A 24,060-nucleotide genomic window follows, 5' to 3' on the forward strand; every position below is an offset into this window, starting at 1 on the left:
GCTTTCGGTTGGATTTTATGGTCTTTTAAAGCCACCGTGAAAGTCAGTGGGCCTGGAATTCAAACTTTTGACATTTCTCCCCTCCATCGGTTAGATTGCAGTGTCCCAACCTGTTTCTTTTTGCAGCGGGAGTCTCAGCCGTTAAGACAAGATAAACGCGATGGGACAATAGCAGAGGAAACTGTGGGTTTTTTGTCTCCAGGTGGGCTAATTTCCAAATTACACTGGAGAAAAACTGCTCAAGATAATTTCAGAGATTTCCTCCCTGATTCGCAGTAGCAGGGCTGTTGCACCTGCAAATTTTAATTACATGTTTGGTGGGGTTCTTTTTTTTTTTTTTTTTTTTTCTGCCTCCAAGATATCACGGTAATTGAGGTTGCTTGTCTTAGCCAGGTTCGTTTCTTGGGGAGCCTAGGAGAAACAGTTCTGTCCTGGGCTTGAGTGAAGATGATGCAGAGCTCTCTGGCATAGTTACACTGCAGAATTCAGGTGACTTCACTTTATTGCCAATGAAATCACTGGTTCAGTCTTGTGCAGATTTTCATGTTCAGTGCTGCTCACTCATGTCTCCCACTGAAAGGATGACATACTCTAATGTGACCGTTGAAGGTGTGTGTCCGGAAGCGTTGACACTTGGGTGTTTTGGTTAGTGTAAAGACTTTTTTTTTTAATGTATGCATTTTTTGCATGCATATATTTGCACCGGGAGGTGCCTGGTGCCCGCAGAGGCCAGAAAAAGAGCATGTCTGATACCCTGGAACTGCAGTGACAGACAGTTGCGAGCCCCGTGCGGGTCCTGGGAACCCAAACATGGCCCACCGCAAGAGCAGCAGGTGCTATTAACGGCTGCGCCATTTCTCCAGCCCTTGGTTAATTTAATATTGGGAGTTGCTATAAATAGCTCACATGGATTGAATTCATTTCAACAGATAAATTGAAAAGAGTGCCCTTTATGTACCATGAGAAGTTCAAAGATAAGGAAAGCCTGTCCCCACAGGGCTGCGCTCTTGAGAATGTGTGTGCGCCTGTACAAACACAGGTGCTGGATGTGCTCACTGGAACTGGTTTAGAATGTGAGTTAGGCTCAGTGGAGGATGCTAAAGTGCCTGAAGGGTATCAGTGAGGATTCCTGTTGCACAGAGCACTAAGGACTCGTCTTTGGAATGTATCGTCAACATCAGTTCATTTGTTGCTCATCTTTTATCAAAGGAGATGGGGGAGGGGCGGGGTGTTTTAGATTGTCCCTTATTTGGTCTTCTGCTCATCATGAAAGTTTGTTAAAAATTATTATATTGTGTATTTATTGTGATCAGTAAAAGAGATTAGAATTATAATTACCAAGAAAGGGGAGATGAGTGGGATGAAAATGGATATCAGCCCAGAGTGCAGCAGCCAGCCTGTGTCCGTGGTTCTCACGAAGGGCCCTGATGGCTATTCAGGTGCCTTTTGACAGTCACCATGACTGTCACGACTGTGAGTGCTGCTGGGACGTAGTGGGGAGGGGTCTCAGTGGGAGACATGGCTAGATGCTAAGGTAACACGCTGACCCTCAAAGGCTTGCCCCGGTATCTTTTGTGACTTTCAAATGCAACCCAATATAGAGGTGGGAAGAAAATCTTATTGCCAGCGAGTTCACCCTGCTCTGTCCATAAACATTCTTTCTGTACAACTGCAAACAACGCTGAGTTTCCCGAAAACTAAACAACCATATACATCCAGAGAAATCTTCACCTGTTTTATGCAAATTTCCCATGCGTCATTTGGCAACTGGGCCCACAATAGCTGTGGAAGTGCACTTTGTCACACTGCATTTGTATATTCATATTCATGCTGAGCCAATGGCTTCTTGCCACCTCATTACCTCACTTAGCATCGTTGCACCCAAACATTATTTTTTTTTCTGTTTATTTCAAAATAAATTGAGTTCTTTTTATTTCTCTTTTGTATTACAAAGCAGGACAGGATCATTACATTTTTAATATAACGTGTGCTTATCTGTGTGTATGGGTGTGTGTGTGTGTGTGTGTGTGTGTGTGTGTGTGTGTGCATGCACACACCATAGTCAACAAGTAGAGGTCAGAGGATAAGGGGTGGGAACTGGTTCTCTCCTTCTGCCATGTGGGTCTTGGCCATTGAACTCAGGAAGTCAGGCTTGTGCCATCACGCCAACCTAAGATCACAGCCTTTTAACTGATGGTAGTACGCTTATAACATAATATTTACCATCTTAGCCATTTTCAGCAAAGTAGAATTAGACACGCTTATGGTATATGTCCATCTATTTATGGGCTCTTTCCAGATCTCCCAACCAGAAACAGACACACATATATGTTTCCTTCCAAACCTAAGCTATATTTGCCAGGGCTTTTGAGTACTTGAGCATTTTCCTGTATTATTCTAGCTCTTACACTAGTTTGGCCATTTTGAAATGAAGTTTACTCTGGTCGACAAAAATAGAAACTCATCACATACCTCAAGAATTCTTAAACTCTTTTATATTGTGATCCTTTATCACATAAGAATTTTTTACATGGCCTCAGGATAGTCAAGACTATAAGGCTAGCATAGAAATCAAATGTTTAATGATGATGAATCATGTAGAAATGTATTTTAAAACAATTCTCTGGTATATATAACTTTATTCATTTATTAAATTAAAAAGCAAAATTTTTTACCAAGGCATACTAGTGCATGCCTGTAATACCAGTACTCTGGGAAGCAGAGGCAGGCAGATCTCTGTGAGTTCAAAGCTAGCCTGGTCTACAAAAGCTGTCCAGGACAGCTAAGGCTACACAGAGAAACCCTGTCTCAAAAAACCAAAAAGAAAAAAAGAAATTAGTTTAATTTATTTAGTGTCCTGGGAGTTTATTTACCATCAAAACACCGTTCCTGGATAAATAATAGCTGGTTGGCAGAAGACACATTACAGTGAAGGAGCCCAGTACGGTTGGGAACCAACCATGACGTCTGTCCACATTCCATGGGACGGTTTCTGTTTCTGGAAGGAGCCAAACTCTCCGCCCCCAATCCGAGCACCCTACGCTGACCAGTCCTGATGGGACCGGTACGTTGCTGACAGTCATCACAAAGTTCGTATCCACTGCTGAATGCTCTAGCCCCAGCGGAACCTTTTTCCAACGCAACAAAAAGCTAGGTAAGGGCATGTGTAAGTCGGAGAGCGTTGTCTTAGAGTGCACCTGCGAGTCTCGCATTTGAAAGAGAAGATTGGCAGCGGAAGGTCGTCCGGGATACATAACAAGTTCCAGGCTTTGGATACATGGGACACTGACAAACAAAACAAACAAGCAAACAAAAGTGCTGGTGCTGCCCCCGTGTATTGCTGAGCACCAAGCCTGTGATGGTTTACCTCTCTTGAATTACCTGAAGTAATTTTCATACACACAGAGAAATCCTATTTGCCATTCCATAGCAGTGCAGGCTATGAATTTAAAAAAAATCTTACCCCTAGCATGAGGACAATTTTTTTAATTGATGTAAATTAAGTGTCATCGTATTTTTCATTTTCACTGGGAAAATGTGATTGAAATAACGGAACGAGCAGGTTTGTTGGAAGCAGCTCTTGGCTGGCATACAGGGGGAGGAGGAGAGAGGAGAGAGAGAGAGAGAAAGAGAAAAAGAGGAGAGATCCAGAAAGGGAGAGGAGAAAAGAACCAAAATGTCTGGGTTATGTAGTGAAGGGCCTCTGGGAGAGGGGAAGCCCCGCCCCTGGGAGAACTGAAGCCCCGCCCCCGGGCTCGGGAATTCAGGGTAGAGGGAAGGGTATGCCAGCCTCACCCTGCAGCAGATAGGAACCTAGGGATTCCTGAAACAAAATAAAATTGACTTGGTTTGTCTAAACCAAGTAAATAGGAGCACCTTATCAAAGATTATCAAAGTAGCAAATGCTACTTTGCAACTTCTTTTAAGGAACGTTTATCAGAATTGTGACCGTTGGGTAACATGCATAGTAGTCACACAAGAATAAAAACTGCCTGTAAATCAGATGTGGTAAGTTTTTTAAAGATTTGTTTGTTTTGTTTGTTTCTTTGTTTACCATGTATACAGTGTTCTGCCTGCATGTACACCTGCAGTCCAGAACAGGACATCAGATCACATTACAGATGGGTATGAGCCACCATGTGGTTGCTGGGAATTGAACTCAGGACCTCTGGAAGAGCAGTCAGTGCTCTTAACCTCTGAGCCATCTCCCCAGTCCATGTGGTCATTTTTTAAAAACTGGAATTATGCAGTGTTCTTGATAATTTATCACCCTCCCTCTCTCCCTCCCTCCCTCCCTTTCTTGTTTCTGTTGTTAAGATTGTGTTGCTTTCCCAAAGAGAACTAAAGTGTAACACTTCTCTATTCATTTACCCATCCACTCACTCGCTAGCATGGACAACTTACAGGCTGAGTCAGAAAACAGCCCTGAGTCCTGCTGATGCAGTAATGGATGGAGGCTCGGTGCCTACCCTCCAGCCTGCAAGAACACTTTCCACACTTGGTGGCTGCTTGGAAATGCACTAGAAAGTCCTTAGATTCGCTAACACCATTTTATAATTAGTAATAACAATAGAAGTGAAGGGTTTGGAAGCAGTGTGTGCATATAGGTCCTTTGAATGCCTAGAGCAAACCCAGAGAGACTGAATTACATTCCAGATATAGGCAAGACACCTTTGCTGAGAGCTGGGGCTTTCTTGGGGAGACATAGAGTTGTCTTCAGTGTACGGGGAGGGCGTTTGCTCAGCAGCAGAGTTGTTACAGTGATAGAAAAACTGGAACATTCCAGGACAGATACTGAGTTGTCTGTCCTTAGTGTATGACAGGACACTCCTGGGACGTATGGAGCCATAAATCTCTGAAGATTGTTGTGGCATTAAATGTCTTTATTTCAGTCAACTGAAGCATGGTGTCCCTGTCCTACAGTTCTGAAGCATGGACTTCTTTAATGTTAGAGGAAGGCAGCAACGTGGTTGTTTCCAGATGACAAGGCTGAAATCCGGAGAGTTCTGTTAGCCCGAAGTCAGAAGTCTCAGCAGTCAAGTGCTCAAACAAGCCTGGGTCCTCTAGTGAGGATTTCTGCCTTGCCTTTCTAACCAAGCACGTGGTCTCGGAGCCACTCTCTGCAGTGGCTCTTAGAGCAGGCAGGCCTATCTTTATCCCCACTTCTCCTTGGCAGCGTCCTTCTTGGAATTTTCCCGTGGGCTCTCAGGACATTAATAGTCTCAGAACAGCTCTCCCCTGTCTTCAGTGCCTCCTTGTTCTGGTACGGACAGTGGCCTACCCAATATTGTGCAAGACCCCTCCTGTGTCCACGAAGCACCTGTGCATGACGCCATGGTTTATTTAGCTCTTCCTCTTGGGAGCTTAGTTATTTTACTTACTACCTAGAGTGTGGATTGACAGCACGATGATACAGGCCTGTATAACCTTTGCTCAGGATTGTAGCCAAGGATCTTTAGTAACAGCCAAGTCCCAAACTGGTGAATTTGCCATTTGCTTCCCATATAACCCTGGTCTGCAGGTGGCTGAGAGCAACCTTGGTGCCAGCTCTGTGTGCTCTCCTAACTAACAGCCTGTTGTGACCTACTCAGCCTCTTGAACAATATGATCGTTACCGTCATATAACTTCGTGTGCTGTGTGTCTTTCTAGCTGATGTTAGTTTCCAGGAGATGGCGTTCAGTGAGGGCCAAGACCAAGTTTTAAAAAGATCTTTCTGACCCTAGGTAAACTCAAAGTTCTTCAAGAATCATTTTTACCCCCTGCTTCCCCCTCAGCAATTAATCTAACAGCTCCCTGGTCGCCGTCACTGTCATAAGAATCCAGGCAACGTGGGCCTGCCTCCTCTCGTGTGAGTCCCAGATGCTTTTTGCAAGAAGAATTTGACAGCCTGAATAGAAGACTGTTACTGGGGGTGGGAGGCAAGCCGGGGAGAGGTAGGAAGTGTTTCTCTTCCGTGACATTTGAGCTGTGAGTTGTCAGGAAGGGAGGGCTCCGAGTGGGCTCTCATTCCATACTTAGCGAGGCCCTGAGCAGAGGAAAGCGCGGAGCTGGTCCAGGCCTCCTCCGGCAGCGCGTCTGTGAGGCAGCAGTGGCACAGGGACCGGGTACAGCATGTGGAATCTAAAGCTCAGGCTTAAGTCTTTCACCTTGAAAAACCCCTTCGTGTTACATTTATTTGTGTTATCATGTGCAAGGCTGCGTGTATACGCCACCGGGCATGCGTGGAGGTCTGAGGATAGCCTTCGTGAGCTGGTTTTCTTCTCTACCGTATCAGTTCTGGGGACAGGACTCTGGCTGTGAGGCCCGAAGCCAACCAACCAAGCCCCTTTACCCTCTGAGCCATCTCGCCAGCCTCTTCACCCTGCAGCTTAAGATCTGGGCTTTGGTAGGAAGCTGTTTACGGTGCTGTCAGTATTCATCAAGTGGGGGCATAGCGAACCTATTTCCTCACTGTGTGTTGTGAAGTTTAGTTAGCATAATGCATGGAGCCGCGCGTGGTGGCACACGCCTTTAATCCCAGCCCTCGGGAGGCAGAGGCAGGCAGATAGCTGTGTGTTCAAGGCCAGCCTGGGCTACAAAGGGATTCTAGGACACCCAAGGCTACACAGAGAAACCCTGTCTCGAAAAAAGGTAATACATGGAAAGTACTTTGTAAGCTGTGGCCCGTCACACAACACTCCACATTAGTATTCTGGTGTGTTGAGCTCAGGCCTGTGTTAAGTACCACTTAGGCAGTGGAGGTGGGGTAGGCGAGGAGCCCGTGCATTTAAAAAATATTCAGCAATAATTGCTCTCTGTTCCCTTCAAGTCAAATCAAATGTGTACACGCAGATTGAACAAGAAGAAGAGGAGGTGGCAGGCATGGAAGGCAGGAGGAGAGAGAAAAAGAGGACGGAAGGGAGGGAAGGCGGGAAATGAACTGTTCATTTCCACAAGGAAAATATATGGGAATGAAGCTTTAGAGCCATTTATTTTAGAACAGCCTGTCTCACATTGCCCTGCTGGCCTCTTACTCACTATGTTGACGTGGCCAAGGGTGGCCCTCCTTAAACTTTTTGTGTAGCTGGGATTCCAGGCGCACATCTCTGTGCCTGCTTTTGTTTTGTTTTTCAGCGCTGAGCTAGGAATACGTCGGCCCCGAATGACCAGGAAATGGATCATGCTAAGTTTAATTTCTTTTTAATTTGTGTTGTTCTAGAATGTAATCATTAGATGCAAGGTAGTGATAGAAAAGACTGTCTTTATGCCCTCTCTCAGGTGCTTGTTCTGGTTTTGTTTAGTTTTGTTTTTGTTTTGTTTTGTTTTATTGTTAAAAGGAAAAACTACTTAAGTGTAATGGGTGGACCAGTACCTTGCTTAGCAGGCAAAAGGTCACAAAAAGGGAAAACGAAGCCTGAGCTGCTTCTTTTCAGTTAACCAGTCCCATCTTCCACTTTGATAATTGCGCTGGCTGCTTTCTTTTGCTGTGGTTCCACATTCTTTGACATCACCTTGTGCAGTGTCCCCACTGTGTTTCATTAAGCACATAGGAAATTAATTCTCTATTGACCACACAAGAAAAAGACCCCGAAAGGTCTAACTTAAAAGCCTGTGAATATTTAAGAAAACGGGGGCTTTGATCACTTTGGTTTGGATTTCATAGTCAATATTTCTCTGGCGTTTGAGCCTTCCGCTGCTGTTTGCTTCTGACACAGAGTGAGAGACGGTCCCATGTGACAATACTGCTTGGGGAGGGACAGAGAGGCAGCTTTTTACAACAGATGAAGAGAGATCTCCCTCACCAGCTTCACAGGGTTTGCTTATTTCTTGTTTTGTTCAGCAAGGCTCAGTCTCTGCAGGAGAACAGGCTCTCACATTCCAGGCTACCCTCACACAGGGTCCTCCTTTGGAGCTCCAGCGATTAGTATACCCTAACTCCCAAAGTCACAAGGAGCTGCCGCAGCCACAGTTACATAATGTTTTTATGTAAGTAACTTTCCGTTGAATTGCTAGCACATTTCCTGACGCTCGGAGACATGCCCAGGTTTCTTATCCCAACATAAAGATCCGCAGGAGCCTTTTGAGTGCCTGTTCTGGAGGAAAACAGTAAAATATAGACTTGAGTAGTGTTTGTCTGTGTCTGTTGGAAAAGTGATTTATGACAGATCAGGCAGCTAATATCAAAGGAAAGGCAATGAACACTTGGATTCCAAGAAGAGGTGAGCTTTGCTGAGACCCTCTAGAGCATTTTCTTGCCTTTCTTTTGTGCAAGAGTTTCCTGCAGCCAGGGGACATGTGCCCCCTCTTTTGTCTTAGTGCACAGTCCAAAGTGGCACTGGCCTCCACACTGATGGCCCCATGAGCCCGGGACACCAGGGTCAATTCCCAAGAGAAAATTAGGAATCCAGAGTATTCCTTCTCTTCCTCCTTCAAGATCTTTCTCCCCAGACAGAGGTTTGGGGACTGTAGCCTGAGGTTGTGGGACCCAGAAGAGGAACCTCTTGTTGTGTGGGCTATGACTTTGGAATGTGGCCACAGAGCCTGTAGAGTCAGGGCTCTCACAGCACACGGGCTGCTCCACACAGTGTTCCAACAGAATGCTCCGTGAACAAGCACCCTTTCAGGCTGCAAGTTGGAAAAAGACTCACAGAGCCCCATGGTGGGCAGCGAGCATTCTCTGTGGATTCCCCCCTCCCCCAGTAAACCAAAATAAGTGGTCTGTGCGAGATTTTAATCCTCAATTTTCACAAGCAAGCTTCTATCTCATTTTATGACTTACAGTAACATGTGCTTGTCTTTAAAGATGTGCATTACTCAGCCATCCTTCATACCTTTTTCTAATCTTTAAAAACCTATCACCAGGAGTTTCTACATAAGGCTCTGCTGTATTTACATTTGAATTGCGTGTCTTAAGAACAAACGAAATCCATGGTATTTTGGCTAACTCATTGTATTTATAAAATGAAAATCTCTATCAAAATACTTTTCACTGGAAAAAAATAGAACAGACAATGGATCTACTCAAAGTACACATTCACTTTGGTAGACTTCAGTGTAGGACAGTTTTTGGTTTTGGGGGGGTTGTTTGTTTGTTTGTTTGTTTGTTTTTGTTTTTTGAGACAGGGTTTCTTTGTGTAGCCTTGGCTGTCCTGGACTCGCTTTGTAGACCAGGCTGGACTTCAGTGTAGGACAGGTTTTTTTGTTTTGTTTTGTTTTTTTGTTGTTGTTGTTGTTGTTTTGTTTTTTGTTTTTGTTTTTGTTTTTCGAGACAGGGTTTCTTTGTGTAGCCTTGGCTGTCCTGAACTCGATTTGTTGTAGACCAGGCTGGCCTCAAACTCACAGCGAGCTGCCTGCCTCTGCGTCCCGAGTGCTGGGATTAAAGGCGTGCGGCACCACGCCCGGCTTTGTGGGACAGTTCTTAACAAGGGCATTTGCCATTATTACCCCAGAACTGATCAACTTCCCAGTTTAAGAAGCTCAGGAATCCAGGTGGTGTCGTAGGAGGAGCACGTTCTATCAGTTTGTTTGGGGACAGAAAGAGCTTGACAGAACTGGTCTGATGCCTTTGAGGTGCAGGTGTGGGGCTGACAGTGTAGGAGGCACAGCCAGGGAAAACGCAAGGCGGGGAGGTGCTGGGCAGAAATCGCTGTCCTTGCGGAACCCAGCATCCTACTCTCTCCCTGCTGGCGTCTCAGGCAAAGAATGCAGGGGCCTTGGGCAGATCATAAAACTTTGAAAAGTCAAATTTCTGGACCCAGTGTGCAACTCAATGGTAGAGCATATGCCCAGCATGTTTAATTTCCAGAAGAGAAGTAGAGGGGAGGGAGAGAAAATAAGAAGGGAATGAGGAAGAGGAGAAAAAAATAGTAACAGTAGTAAATAATAATAATAATAATAATAATAATAATAATAATAATAATAATAGTTTAAAGTTCTGAAACTTTGCATGGAAATGGCTTAAGAGAAAACAAGATTTAATTGCAGCCCGAAATGGCAAGCATTGGACTTAATCTAGTTCACAAGTGGCTCTTGGTCATTATCTGCGTGGATCTGCATTAGGCACTGAGTGTGCAATGAAGAATAGAACAAACCATAAGGTTCAAACAGATATCATCTTGGGTAAAGATGTAAAGAATATGTGTGAAGAAAATGCCCTTTCCCCGCCCCCCTTAAGTGAAACTTAAGATCATAAATCTAGGGGGGAAATGATCCAGCCTAAGAAAGTGTCTGAATGGGTAATTCCCACAATAACAGCAAAAATGGCAATGATGCGTGGACTTAGCACAGATCCCTGTTCTTCCCACTGTCAACTAATGATTTCAGATTTCAGAGACTTTAGCAGACACTGCTGTGCTAATCTCCTGGCACTAAGCTGGCTCTTCCATGCTTCTTTGAAAGAAAGAAAGAAAGAAAGAAAGAAAGAAAGAAAGAAAGAAAGAAAGAAAAAGAATTGGCATAGTCACATCCACATCTCATGGGGAAGAAGGTTTTGGGGACAATGTGTGCTCACCCCACAGGAGCAGCATCCAGCAGTAAATTTAAGGGTCCAATTAATTCTTCCAGAAAAGCAAGGTGGGGCTCAGAAAAAATCCAAACAATGCTCTCAAAATGCAAACCACTCAGGAGGGAGGTACAAGTTTGTTTCCTGGAGGTGGGTAGCTCTTTTTAAATGCACCTTTGGGCATTCTGGTGTTTTGCTGTTGTTGATGTTTTCTCTTCAGAGCTGGAAATGCAGGGCCTTCCACATGCTGGGCAAGCGCTTTGCCATTGAGCACTTTCCTCAGCTCCCTCCGGACCTCTTGCTGAGCTTTCTATGTCTCAGAGACTTGGAATCCAGGGTACATTCTGAGAAGGTTTGGGTACCAGAAACAGAAAGAAATGGGGGTGGGGGGAGATTTAGCTCTCTAGACAGAGTGCTTACCATACAACCGTGAAGACCTAAGTTCGGAACCTCAGCACCAATGTAAAACCCAGACGTGGTGCCCTGGGTGTGCAACCCCAGCATGAGGGTGGAGACAGGTGATGCCAGAGGCCAGCTCACAAGCCAGCCAGTCCAGCTGAACCTGCCATCTCCAGGCCACCATCTCAGCAACTTAGAGAAACAACTGATGAAGACATCCTGGCCTCCAAACACATGCACAGAAAAGAACATCTCTATATGCATGCGCAAACCATACACCCCTACACACACACACACACACACACACACACACACACACACACACACACACACACACATGGGAAAAATCAAGATTTCATCTTCACAGCATGACAGACAAAGACAATAATACAATTTGATGTGTCTGACTCTGTCCAAGCTCTTTTTCGGATCCCTCAGGAATATAACCTTAAGAAGAGGAAAGTTATAAATGAGAAAGCCCAATGGTTTGGAGAATCAAAGTGACGTGGATTATGTAGTAATCAGCATTATGTAGTCATCAGACCTCCTTAGCACTCTTCCCACATTTTTATTTTCAAAATCTCTCTCGTATCTATCATGTGGATTCTGTAACTCTTTCCCTCTTGTCTCCTCCCAAACAGCTTCTACTTAAAGGAAAATTAGCCTAACATTGGAGACTTGGCTCACACAAGTCTGTCATCTGAGAAAACAGTTAGAGGGGCTGTTTGCATTTGGTGTTGTGTGATATCTCCTATTGCCTGACTTTCAAGAAATGGTGTTTCATGCATGGCCTTGAAATTTTCCTCTGATATTCTCCACCTCTTCCAGGACCCCCACACACAACTTCTCCTTAGAGATAGAATTATGAAATAATATAGAAGCATTGCCGTCAGTCTTAAAAGAGAGATGAGGATTGGTGATGTAGCTCAGTTGTGAGATGCTTGCCTAGCATGCTCAAAGCCCCGAACTCCATCTCCAGCCAGCATTGCCAGCTCTGGTGGCCCAAACATGCAGTCCCAGAAAAGGCAAGGGGATCACAAGTTCAGGATTATTCTGAATTGTCTATCAAATATGAAACCAGCTCGGGCAAGATCTAGCCTCGAAAACAGTAACCACAAAGAAAAGTATTAGACCTGTTTTGGTGAAAGTCATCGGGATCTTCAAAGATTATTTAGAATGTGTCAAGTATTCCAGACAGTAAGGCATTCCAGAAGAGCGAAGGCATTCCAGGACCCTCGAAAACAGGCTCCTGACATTAGCAGATATAGATGGTGCTGTTTGTAAGGTCGCTACAGTGAGACTAGAGCCCAGTCTGAGTATATACGTCAAGTCCACAGAGTTGAGACTGGAAAAATGACTCGGAGGATACACAGCTAGGAAGTAGCAGTGATTGATTTTAGCAAGACTGTTGGCTCTGGGTCCATGTAACTTGTCTCTCCTTGTGCAAAGAGCAAGATGGACACAGTAGCTCATGGGCTAATGGGTAACACAAACAAGTTAAGTTCACAGCTATATGCACGCATGCAAATCTGTTGAGTGTTTTCTATGTGTCAGTAACGATGCCAGATAAGGTCAGTACAATAATAAATAACAACTCAAGGTAGGAGGCATAAAGGCATCCATGAACATCCAAAGACTAGAAGCGGAAGAGAGCCGGGGCGCAGTGGGAAGCAGCACCCCCTCCTGGGAGGGCACTGCTATACTGTTTACCTTACTGTGCCCGTCCATCGTTGAACTGGAAAATTAGCGTTGGGTTAGAGAAAGACTTGCAGTTTGAACACGTGACCATGAAATGGATGAGATAGCTTTGTCATGAATACATTTGGATGAAGAAGAAACCTTCCAGGTTCCTGGCGTGGAGGCTTTGCCAAAATGGGAGTACAGCAAAAGGTCTAGGGGGGGTTAAGGGCCCCCTTCCCAACCAAATCTGTCCCCAGAAGTGATGACTCCCGGTGTGACTCTATTTAGACATGCCGTCTTTAAAGAACCAACTATGATAATATGAGGTCCTGAGGGTAAGACCCTAATCTGGTAGAGCTGGGGTCTTTGAAAAAAGAAAGAGAGAGAAAGACACTAGAAATATCTCTATGCTCTTTCAACCAGAGAAGAGGCGGCTAGACCCTACCGGCATCTTATTTTTGAACGTTTAACCATCAGAAGAAATGAGGGAATAAATATCTGTCACTGAAGTCACCCAGTCTCAAGTAGTTTGTGATGGCAGCGAAAGCAGCCCAGTACCATGCGAAAGACTATTAATTCACTCAGTGATGAAGGCCCACTAGGCATTGAAAGAAAGCAAGTCAGGAGTCAGGGTTGGCAGGGCTTGGTACCCCTCTGGGGAGAAGAGGCTGAGAAGGAGCTGACAGAGGAACAGGGCGTGTTGGAAACGTTAGACAGATGGTGAGTCGAGGCAAGCAGCTTTCCCTGACTTTGAGATTCAGCTGGACCTGAGCTGAGGATAAACCAAGGATTATCATTTTGGTCCAGCCGTTCTGAATTAGAAGCCATGTTTCCATGGCAGTCTGGTATGCACGCCTGAGTACATCCCAGAGTCTCAGAAGTAAGTCGCTGGCTTGAAAGGGTTATACGTCTTATTCCCTGGTCCCACCTGCCATCCATACTCCATAATGTGGCACCAATATATACACTGCCAGCAAGAATGGATGAAATGTGATTCTTGCCCCACATTTGGGCCACTTAAGCTATTTGGGACCATGGACTGCTTTAACTTTTTTCTACAAACTGTGGGTTTCTGTTCTAGATAAACACGCAGGTATAACATATACATGCTGCAAATCATTTCTGTGGATTTTCACCCCCCTGGAGCCCTGCCCTCTGATATGAAGCAACTCTTAATACGCATGCGTGAGTGGGTCTCCATCCTAACTGTTCCCTGGAATCACCTACCATGCTTGGACAAGCTCCCAGGCTGGACACCTGGCCAGACCATGTCCATCAGGCTCCCCAGGGAAAAGAGCTATAGGTCAGCAGATTCTGTCATCTCTACATGGAATTTGAACTCACAACTAGACTCAAAAGCTACTGTGGTAGAGGGGAGGCCTGAGGCAGATTAAAAGAAGTAAGTAGGAGGCAGTGACATGGCTCAGCAGATAAATGTGCTTGCTGCAGAGCCCGAGACCTGAACAGTAGAAAAAGAAAACTGACCCCTACGAGTTGTTCTTTTGACCTCTGTATGTATACCCTGGCATGCATGCACATGACCACACACAACAACAAACAAATACAATTAAACCTTTTTTTTTGTAAAGAATGAAGACTGTGCTGGAGAAGTGGCTTAGCAGTTAGGAACCTTGGTTGCTCTTCCTGAGGAGCCTGGTTCAAGTCCCAGACCCACGTGGCCGCTCATCTCATCTGTAACTTCAGTTCCAGCAAATCCAACACCCTCCTCTGGCCTCCGTAGGCACTAGGAGCTCACACGGTGCACAGACATATATACAAAGAGAACACCCATACACAAAAAAAAAAAAGAAATAATAATTAAAGCATTAAAATAAACCATTCAATAAAAGAACAAAGACAATGTAAATCCTCAGAGGGGGGGAAAAAAAAAGGAATTTCCCAATGAGAAAGAAAACCGATGTCTTCCAGCTGAGCCAGCTCAGATTCAGGCATCCTACCAGCCTCTCTCACATTGGTCCAGTCATGAAAGTGCCATGAAAGATACCTTACCACAGTGCGGCTTTGCCAACCTAAGGGGGCCTCACTGGGCTTCCTACCCTTGACCCTCACCCCATCTTCCCTCCTTTGCTGACTCATTCTTTGGGGTGTCGTCTTAGTCCATTAGCTGCTGCTGTTACAAAAGACCTGAGAGAAGGTGACGGATAAGGAAAGTTGATTTTGGCTCATGACGCTGGAAGCTGGAAACCCCTCAAACATGGTGATGGCTTGGGCTCTTACTTCAGCACAGAACAGAAAGCAGCCTAGTTGAAAAAGGACACACACACACACACACACACACACACACACACACACACACACACACACTCACTCACTCACACACGGTGGCATCACTTTATAACAACCCAATCTTGAAGTGGCCAATCCAGTCCCTTTAAAAAAGCATTACTGTCCTTTGCTTTACAGTGCTGGAGAAGCAAACACAGGCTCTTCCTGCTCTGGGTTAGCACTTACTGAGTTAGACAACCCCAGACCTTGTGTTAATCCTTCTGGGTGATCAAGTCATCAAAGGCTCACCTTCCAACACCTTAGCAATCACAAACATCTGGAAGCGTTCCTAAGGAGACATATGACCTTCACCCTAGAATAGCTGTGTGTATCCACCTTCTCCTTGGCTTGTGGTTCTCAAGAGTGAGGTGGGAGGCCAGCAGCAGCAGTCTCTGGGAGCTTGACCCCCCCTCCTCTCATTGGGACTGCCTCCATCAGACACCAGGAAAAGGTCCAGCACTCCCAGTTTCCATCGGCCTCCTGGGTCATTTGGGGCCAAGGCAAGTGTGAGCATCAGCTGGGACCGCCAGCCAGATGTTGTCCAAGTCTGTGGAATTTCGAGCATCATTTTCTTTGGAGGCCTCTTACACGGGGGACACTTGTCAGGGAAATCCTACAGAAGATGCTGGGTGGTTAGACGGTGGCTAAGTCTTGCAGAAGTTAGACTTGGAGTTGACGAAAAGCAACATGGTCACGTTTAGGCCAAACGAAGCCATTTATTGCGGTGGTGTTGAAAATCACGGCGTAGGCAGCCTTGACCCCAGCCCTACCTGTTTCCCTTAAATGATTGACAGGTCACATTGGCTCAGCATGTGCGTCTTCTGAGGAAGAGGGTTCATCATTTTCATCCGATTTTCCAGAGGGGGATTTACAGTCCCGACGTGGTTAGAGTTATCCTTGCTGAAGAGGAAATTGCTTTCTGGTTTGATAAATTGTATTGACTTTAGGAGCAGTGTTTCTCACGGTAGGGTCAGGCTGGTCTGTGCTGAGTGTGGCATGCACATCACTGAGCCACATGCCTCACCTCTGGAGTTGATACCTGAGAGTCTGCCTTTTTGAACAAGTTCTCCAGGTGGATGGGAGACCCTGAGGCAGCCTCAGGCTCCACATCTAAAGCCAGTGATGCCAGGCCTGAGAGATTGCTCTGTTGGTAGAGTGTTTGCCTTGCTAGCAATGAGAGGATGAGTTCAAGTCCCAGAATCCACATGAATAAGACAGATGTGGTGCAACCTAGTTACAGTTAATTTTGCCAATGAGGATGTAGAGACTTATGGAGGCCTGAGATGCCCTGACCAGTCCATAACCTACTCTGTGAATTCCTGTCCAGTGAGACACCGTGTTATAAAAAAAAAATGTGGACTGTGGACAGGACCTGAGGAATGACACCTGAGGTTGACCTCTGACTGAACACAGAGAGAGAGGGGGAGGGGAGAGATTAACTATGAATTTAGAATACATGTTAGTAACCAAACTTGGTGCTGAGGTCTAAAAAGCAATTTGCTATCAATCTAAATGCCACCAAACTGGGAATGATGCTACGGCAAGCTCATTATTCCGGGCCTCTTTCTCTGTGATCGTCCCTTAAAAGCTGTCCTTTTGTATGTCACCATGTGGCTGCAGAAGGCCCTGGCTTGCATATTGCCTTCAGACCCTGGTAGTTCCAAACAGTTTCCCAGGATGGATGCAGAGCAGCCTTGTGCGATCTTCTAAGGCATGCGGACAGAGGCTAAGCAGAAGGGAGGCACAAGGAAAAACTATTAGTGAGCGCCCAGCCTACCTAAGCCGCGTCCTCTCGGGAGCCAGGTGATGCATGCTTCCTTAAGCACATCTCCTTCCTACCTGCTGTACCACGTGCTTGGCAGACGGCGCCAAGAATCCGTCATCATAGCTCGTTCCCTCCCATGGAATCTCAAGGAGTAGGCCGTTTGCAAGGGAAAGAGATTTATGTCTTACCGTTCTGCTGGGAAGTCTAAGGTCAATGAAAAGGACAAAATCTAGTGAGAACCTTTTTGCTGGTAAGGATGATGCAGAAGCCCGAAGCAGTAGTACAGGGCGTCTGATGCAAGACAGAGCAACTGTGCCAGAGAGAGCTGGCTTTTATGACAAAGCCACTCCCTCCATTACCCATTAAGCCATTAATCCCCGAGTGGATTAATTGGTCCATGAGGGCCAAGCCCTTGTGACCCAGTCCTCTCCTAAAGGCCTTACCTTTCGAATGCCATTAACATATCACATTGGGGATTATGTCTATACCACATAAAATTTGGACAATATATTCAAGCCACAGCGTCCACTGATGACCAGGTTTGATTTCTGGATGTTTAAATGTTTAATATTTAGAATTTAAACAGTCAACTCTACGGGGTTGAATCTGTAGAAATGTACTAAAATACAGATTTTTTCCCCCCTGGAAAAATAGGAAAAGAATCAAAAGAGTCTGGGATGGAGAATTGTTCAGAAAATGCATGTTCTCTGGACTTGGACTAACTAGCTGGGGAGACATGGAAGGAGTTATTTTAGCCCTCTGGATTTCCACTCGTGTATAATATAGGAACCCACTTCACATGTTCCGAGTCCAAACCCTCAGCAGAAACTCTCTAAATGTGAACCAGAAATAAGACACATGCATGCACGCACGCGTGCACACACATGCTCGGACACACACACACACACACACACACACACACACACACACACACACACACACACACACACACACCTAGGTTAGATTTCTATGGTTTCTACATCTTCATTTTCTCCTATAGACAGAATAATATCACAAAGTCTCGTTTCGTGCCCTTTAACTTCAGGAAGGAGCCACAGAGAGAAACGATAGCAATATGGATGCCATCAGCATTAGAGGGGTCCGGTTTTATTTGGAGAAGTCATATACGATCCTGGGATGTCTCAGTCGGAGAATAGACTGCAGAAAGAGTAACCACATGGTTCGGAGTCTTCCTCACAGGATGCAGACACTGGACAACAGTGTTTCTGGGTTCCCTGGCCCTCCCTAAAGCAGTCCTCCCTGTCAGGGGTGAAGCCCCAACATCAAGTTAAGGAAATGGAACAAACTCTTTCCAGGTCTTCTTTAAATATTCAGATAAACCCATGTGCCCCTATCAGTTAAATTAAGCTTTTCTAAGAAAAAGTAAGCCAATTAGTTCAAAATGTGGGTTAGCGCTTCTGGGTATTTAAAAGGAGATTTCTTTCTTTCTTTCTTTTTTAGTTCATTAGAAAACACAGCCACAGGGCAGGTACATACTGACTTCTCTCACACTCTGTGAGGAGCCACCAAACACCATGATACCAGTTTCTGATATCTGCAGCTTCAAATGCTGGTCCTTAAACTGTCTCAGAGCTTGGAATGTATCATTAACATTATGCCCTTTTTCTTAATCCTGTATCTTCACCTTCATTATCAGTCATCACCAAGAGGTGCCTAGCAAGGCTAAGAAAGTGTGTTTCCTTCTTCATTTAGGAATCCTTTGTGAACTTCTGTCCATAAAGGCAGGCCTCTGAGACATTATGAAATACCACTGTGGAACACACTTTGAACAGAAACTGCAGGACTCGTTACTCCCAGTGGCCAAACAGAAACAAAACAAGATATTTCTTAAGAAAATGCCTTCTGGAAGTGATTTTTTTTTTGTCATGACTTGTGAAGTGGTCACCTATGTACATTCTTTACAGATTGTTCTACTTTATAGTGAAAAAAATGTGAAAAATTATATATCAACATGTGGTGATAAAAATACTGTTGTTCATTTTGTTTTGATTTCATTAGTTCAATAAGCTATTTGAACATAGCAAGTAGTTTCAGAAGTATTTTATATACTGAAACCATTGTAAATAACTCTATTATTAAAAACATTTATTATATGACATTAACAAATATTATTAGTTTTTCTCCCATTTTAATTAGTATTGTGATGAACAGAAATATATATTACTTAGTAACAGTACTGATGAATGCTTCATCAGGGCTCTTTAAAGACACATGGCCAGACGATAAGGAAGTGACTCTCCTTGTTAATTGTAGGTTTGACTGTCTTTATATTTGAGTTCTTTATTGGCCAAGTGATATTTTATTGTCAGAATATTACAACAAAGGGAGACACCATATTTTCAGTTTCCACAAACACAACTTGCTTATGAAAAACCACATTCCTCTTGCATGTTACTCATTTTAAAAAAATACCTAGGAAACTGGTAGGTAACTATTAGCCAGAAAGGTCCAGAGTTACCGTCACCTGGTAGCAATTAGAATCTAAACATTCTCCTCCTGCCAATCACCATGTTAAGTTTACTGTGACCCATTTTTCTGGCATAGCATCAAAGACAAAAATATGCCATACCTCACCTTGCCCCCAAAGACGCACGCAGGAGAGCCCAGAACTTGAGTAGAATGTTTTGCAGGCTAGTCTGGTTGGGTGAGTCAGTGTTCCTTTTGTCTTCAAATGCTTCATGCTGAATTCCCTAAAACACAAGTGAGGCTTAACTTCTAGGAAAATAGAGCCTCTGTCTGACGAAGGTTAGGCCATGTCTCAGTCCGTTTCTACAGCACTGATAGTCCAGGGCCTCAGGCTAGCTGCGCTCTGTCCTTGCAAAATCCCACGTACATGTCACCTGTACAGAAATTTGAGTGTCAGGGAATTACTTTCTTAAGAATTAGTGGTGTGTGTGTGTGTGCGTTTATGTGTGTGTGCCCAAGTATGTGCACATGTGTTTGCATGTGTGCATGCATGCGTGTTATTTCTGGTTCATGGGCTATGGACCCAGCTTGCCTACCCCAGTGAGGTCGGGAAGACTTGGGCCACATGGTTTAACTTTCTAACATTTATTTTAAGTGTTTCCACGTTGTTGGGATCCAAACTTGCCTGCCACGCTAGTATTCTTTCCCTAATGACGTACCACAGCCTACAGCATAACCTTCTAAGAATGTGTTGGCCTTGGTTTTCTTGTTTATAATGAAGTGTGGGAAATATTGGAGATTTACCAGCTAAGAGCTCATGGTTCGGCCTTGTGTGCTTCAGCACGTCTGTCATTCCAGCACTCAGGAGGCTGAGGCAGGAAGATCTTGAGTTTGGGGCCAACCTGAGCTGCATCATGAGCCCCTGCCTCAAAAGTCAAATCAAACCAACCAAGAAAATGAGCCAATAGTTTAACCTTTACCAGCGTTTCAGATGCCGTGTTAAATGCTTGACACAGAGGGACATATTTCATTTTCAAAACAGCCAGAAGTTACCGACTTGTGTCCCAGAACATAGAGCAAGGAGAGGAATGAGACGTTAGAAGGAGCATTTGGTGTAAGAGAAAGTAAGATTCCAACCCAGACAACTGAGGTTCCGAAAGGAAGCTCCCTGTAGCCCTGCTCCACACACTACGGTTAAAGTGAGTTCCCTCGCTGCGCTCGAGCATCTGTACATTTATTGAGTGTTTACTTGATGCAAGGCACCTTGATGAAATATTTAGGGGGGACAGAAACAAATGGAGTTACAGTCCTAAGACATATTTTTGTCCTTTCAGAGTTATATCTCCTCTACGTTGTAGACTTAGATTACATGAGTTCAAATTTCATCTGAGTTCAAAAAACATGACTCAAGATGACCCTCAATTGAAAGCAACAGAATTAATAGTGAAATTGCAAGACAGAAAAAGGACATGTCAAAATAGCTTCCATTTGAATTGATATTTAGCCTCAAAAGCACTTTATGAATCTTTAAGTAATCAAATCAAGAGAGCACGGTTTTCTCTTTTGATTTGTTTCTTTAATGTGATTAACTAAATGTTTTTTCTGGCCTCTGCCCAAGAGCCCACAAAATCCTGGGGGTCTAGCAGTGTAAATCCTCTTCAATTCACCTCTCATAATACAGACACCTCCATTCCCTAGACCCGCCTCTAAGGTGTATACAATGGCTCATTAGCCCCAAAGGGGGTGGGGGGAGGTGGTCTCTTTCTCCACTGCTATGACAACTTTTTACAAAATGTTCCACTAGAGAAAAACGTTGATGGTGGATATATTAATCCTAGACAGTCCTTGAACTCCCTTTAACTCCCAGGGACTGGCATTGTCTAAGCATTATTTTCATCCTGCTTCTGAATTGTAGAATATAGTTCATGGTATTTTAGATCTTTCAAGTTAAAAATCATGATAAATATGGGATTTAATCAAATACAACCCCTGTTTGTTCATTTGTCTGTAATAAATGGCTGGAGGCCTCATCCTGCCATTCTGAGGCTGTTACGTGTATTGGGTCATTGGAGGAAGCAAGGCAGCTCAAAGGCGCTCATACAAAGTTCTTAACAGAGGAGCCTCAGAAAGCCGGAGGAGTGTCTGAACATTTTCATGGCTTTTGGAAGAGGTCGCCTAGTGGTGTTCTCAAAAGGCTATCCTAACTGATATTGACAACCAAAAAATTTGAGAATTTGAAATGGGAATCATAAAGCAGATGTGTGTGGGCATGTGGGTGTGGAGGATTCCGTCCCCAAATAACGGAGTCTCTACCCTCTGAGAAGAGAAACACAGAGGCAGAAGTGGTACTTTCTAATGATGCTGACAGAGACAGCTCCTGTGGGCAGAGCATCTTGTGGAAGTCGCAAAGGTCTTCAGGTGGCTTACGGAGAGAAACCTGAGGGTTGGATGGCTGCAGGAAAAGCACCACATAGAACTGGGCTGGTTTTGTAATAAGGAAACTACACCTTTTGCACAGTTCTAAGTGGTAAACTTCCTACTGTGAAGCCACGTGGAGGACTTAGAAACCAGATGGACTGGACAAAAAATCAACAAAATGAGAGCATTTGTAAATTTTTTCGATTTCGAATTGAGTATATGGAACCACCGGGTTGTTTGGTTGTTTTTTGGTTTTTTTTTAAGAGATCATTTAATAAACGTGAAACTGAACTCTTTTCTGAGTTCAACCGTAATTTGATGTTACTGGTTTTTAAAAATTAAGCAACTTTCCCCCTTTAGCTGTCTTTCCTTTGATGGGAGCGGTAGGGGAAAGGGCGCCTGTTTCTCGTTGCATTTGTTTTGTTTCTGGCAGTTCTGCCTGGTAACTATGTTGGCTTCTAACCTGAAGAGGTCTTTTTCAAGTCTCTTCTTGGTAGCCTGCTACAGGGGGAAGAGGTCCCCCTCATTCATAGTCATAGGGGAGGGGAGTAAGGGGGAAATGGGAGGGAGGGAGGAATGGGAGGATACAATGAGTGGGATATCAATTGAGATGTAATATGAATAAATTAATAAAAAATATTTTAAAAAGAGGTCTTTTTCAGGATTTAATGACGTATCCTTATAGGCATAAAATTTTGGTAGCCAGTTATAAGCTGGGCGGAGGCAAATAAACAGCTCTGCAACAATCAGGCCAAAGTATACTTTACAAGGTGCGCTTCTCGTTTCTTGTCCCTAGTTTAAACTCAGGGTCCTGCCAGTAGTCAGAACATAGCCAAGGCAGCTCCAAGTCCGTTAAAAAGTGACTCGTGCCTAGGTAGCATTTCCCCTTCCTCAGCCCTGCTATTCCCCCACCCACACCGCCTGGCTTTTGCCAGTAGGGACTTGCCCTGGGGGGCATTTTGTCCTGGGAACACAAAAACTATTTTCTTTTCTGGAAATACGTTGACGTCAACTGGAAGCTGTTTTTGGTTGCTTTGTTTCCCGGAGCGTCCAACCCAGTATACCGCCTCCGGCAAATGGCAAGCAATTGGAAGCAGCTCCCCTAGAGGGGAGGGGAGCCGGTTGTCAGCGTGGGAGCAGGTTGGGGAGTGGTTGTGCCCAATCCTCTGCAAAAGTGGAGAGACCTTGTGGGCCCAAGCTAGGAGCTAGTTTCCTCAAGGCTAAGTCAAGGGATCAGCAGGGAGCCAGGGTGGAGCCAAGGCTTGCAGCACTTCTGGAGGTCAAGGCCACCAGTAGTTAGCTGACTTGCTAGAGCCCAACTGCGTTCTTAGCACTGCAGCGGTTCTCCGTCCTTCCAAAACCTGGCACTATAATGGGACGAAGGGCAGGCTCTCCGGAAGTGGTGGTGTGCAACCACATAGTGCTGCCTCCTGAGATGAGCTCTGGCCCATGTGAGTCCACTTAGCTACCCACTGACCCAAGGTCTGGGTAACTAGTACATCTCTCTACAGGAGCTGAGACAGAGCCAGCCCGGGAACGAAGTGACAACAAATGTGACAGCCTCTCTAGTAGCACCTGGGGAAGGATTCCCCGGAAGTTATAACCTCCAGGATCTTCTTCTCCTCGGACAGTTGTCGGTGATGAGAGGGCGCCTGGGCGCGCGCGCGCGCGCGCGCGTGTGTGTGTGTGTGTGTGTGTGTGTGCATGCGCGTGCCTTTCCCAAAGGAGCTGGAGGGAACCTGTGAGACACGGACTTGTTACAACTTGTTTCACACCTGGCTTGGCTTCCCAGACGCTCTGTGGTGTCCAGGGCCAAGGAGGCTCTCGGAGGACTAAGAAAGATGGCAACAGAAAAGCCACCCGTCGTCACCTCCCACTTAGATGCCCACTCGACCCAGACTTAGCCTTTCTTTCTTCTTATTTAACATTCCTTGTAAATTAATTTGATGGATTGTTTCTATTGAGGCCCGGGAGGTGGGAGTGGATGGGAGGAAACAGGGAAAGAAGGAACAAATAGTTGAGACAGGACTCCCCAAGGCCGAATTGAGACGCAGAGGCAAATTTCAATGACGCACGTGAGGACCCAGCGAGGCTGCCTCCAGGGAGGCCTGGCCTGGCACAAGGGCACACTGCTGGGCTCTGGCTCTGTCGGTTCTCGGTAGCCTTGTCTCAGACCCGGCTGGCAAGCCAGAGGACACTCGGGCTTCCCAAGGAATTGGAGAAAGTTAGGATGACTGCTATGGTTTTAGCCGCCAAAGAACGGTTAAGGCCCGGGTGTCACTAGGGCGCTACCCCGAGGGCCAGGTTGGGGGAGGGGGTGACGCGAGGACGTGCCCAAAGCCCCAGCGCGCCGGGGGCGGGAGTTTGGCTGCAAGTGGGACAGTATCTCCTATGGGAAAGTGGGACCCGGCGAGCTCTTTGGCTGTCTTTCCAGTTTCCGAGGTGCCCGCCCCCACGCGCCGGAGGCACCGTAGCCCCGAGGGCGAATGCAGGGCAGTTGGCAAGCTTCAGAAAGCGCACTCGAGACCCAAATTGCCAGAATTGTGGCGAGAGCGGGGGCGACCCAAACCCCAGCTCACTTTTTCCAACCGCCGCTCCCCCGCT

The 24,060-nt window shown here is 45.4% G+C and overlaps 1 protein-coding gene across 2 annotated transcripts in view; it reads left to right on the forward strand.

Annotated features, from left to right (window-relative positions):
• KCTD1 (potassium channel tetramerization domain containing 1) overlaps positions 1–24,060 on the forward strand; it is a 189,058-nt gene that overhangs the window by 68,868 nt on the left and 96,130 nt on the right. Inside the window, exon 1 of one of the 2 annotated variants that reach the window (XM_084780216.1) lies at positions 22,789–22,907. The exons of the other annotated variant lie outside the window; for it this stretch is intronic. The gene's annotated coding sequence lies outside the window, so the exon portion shown is untranslated. Of the gene's footprint in view, positions 1–22,788; positions 22,908–24,060 lie in introns of those variants that run through there. 2 annotated transcript variants of the gene reach the window in all.

The sequence above is a fragment of the Acomys minous genome (assembly GCF_964271855.1).
Source record: "Acomys minous genome assembly, chromosome: 4".
NCBI classification, from domain to species: domain Eukaryota; kingdom Metazoa; phylum Chordata; class Mammalia; order Rodentia; family Muridae; genus Acomys; species Acomys minous.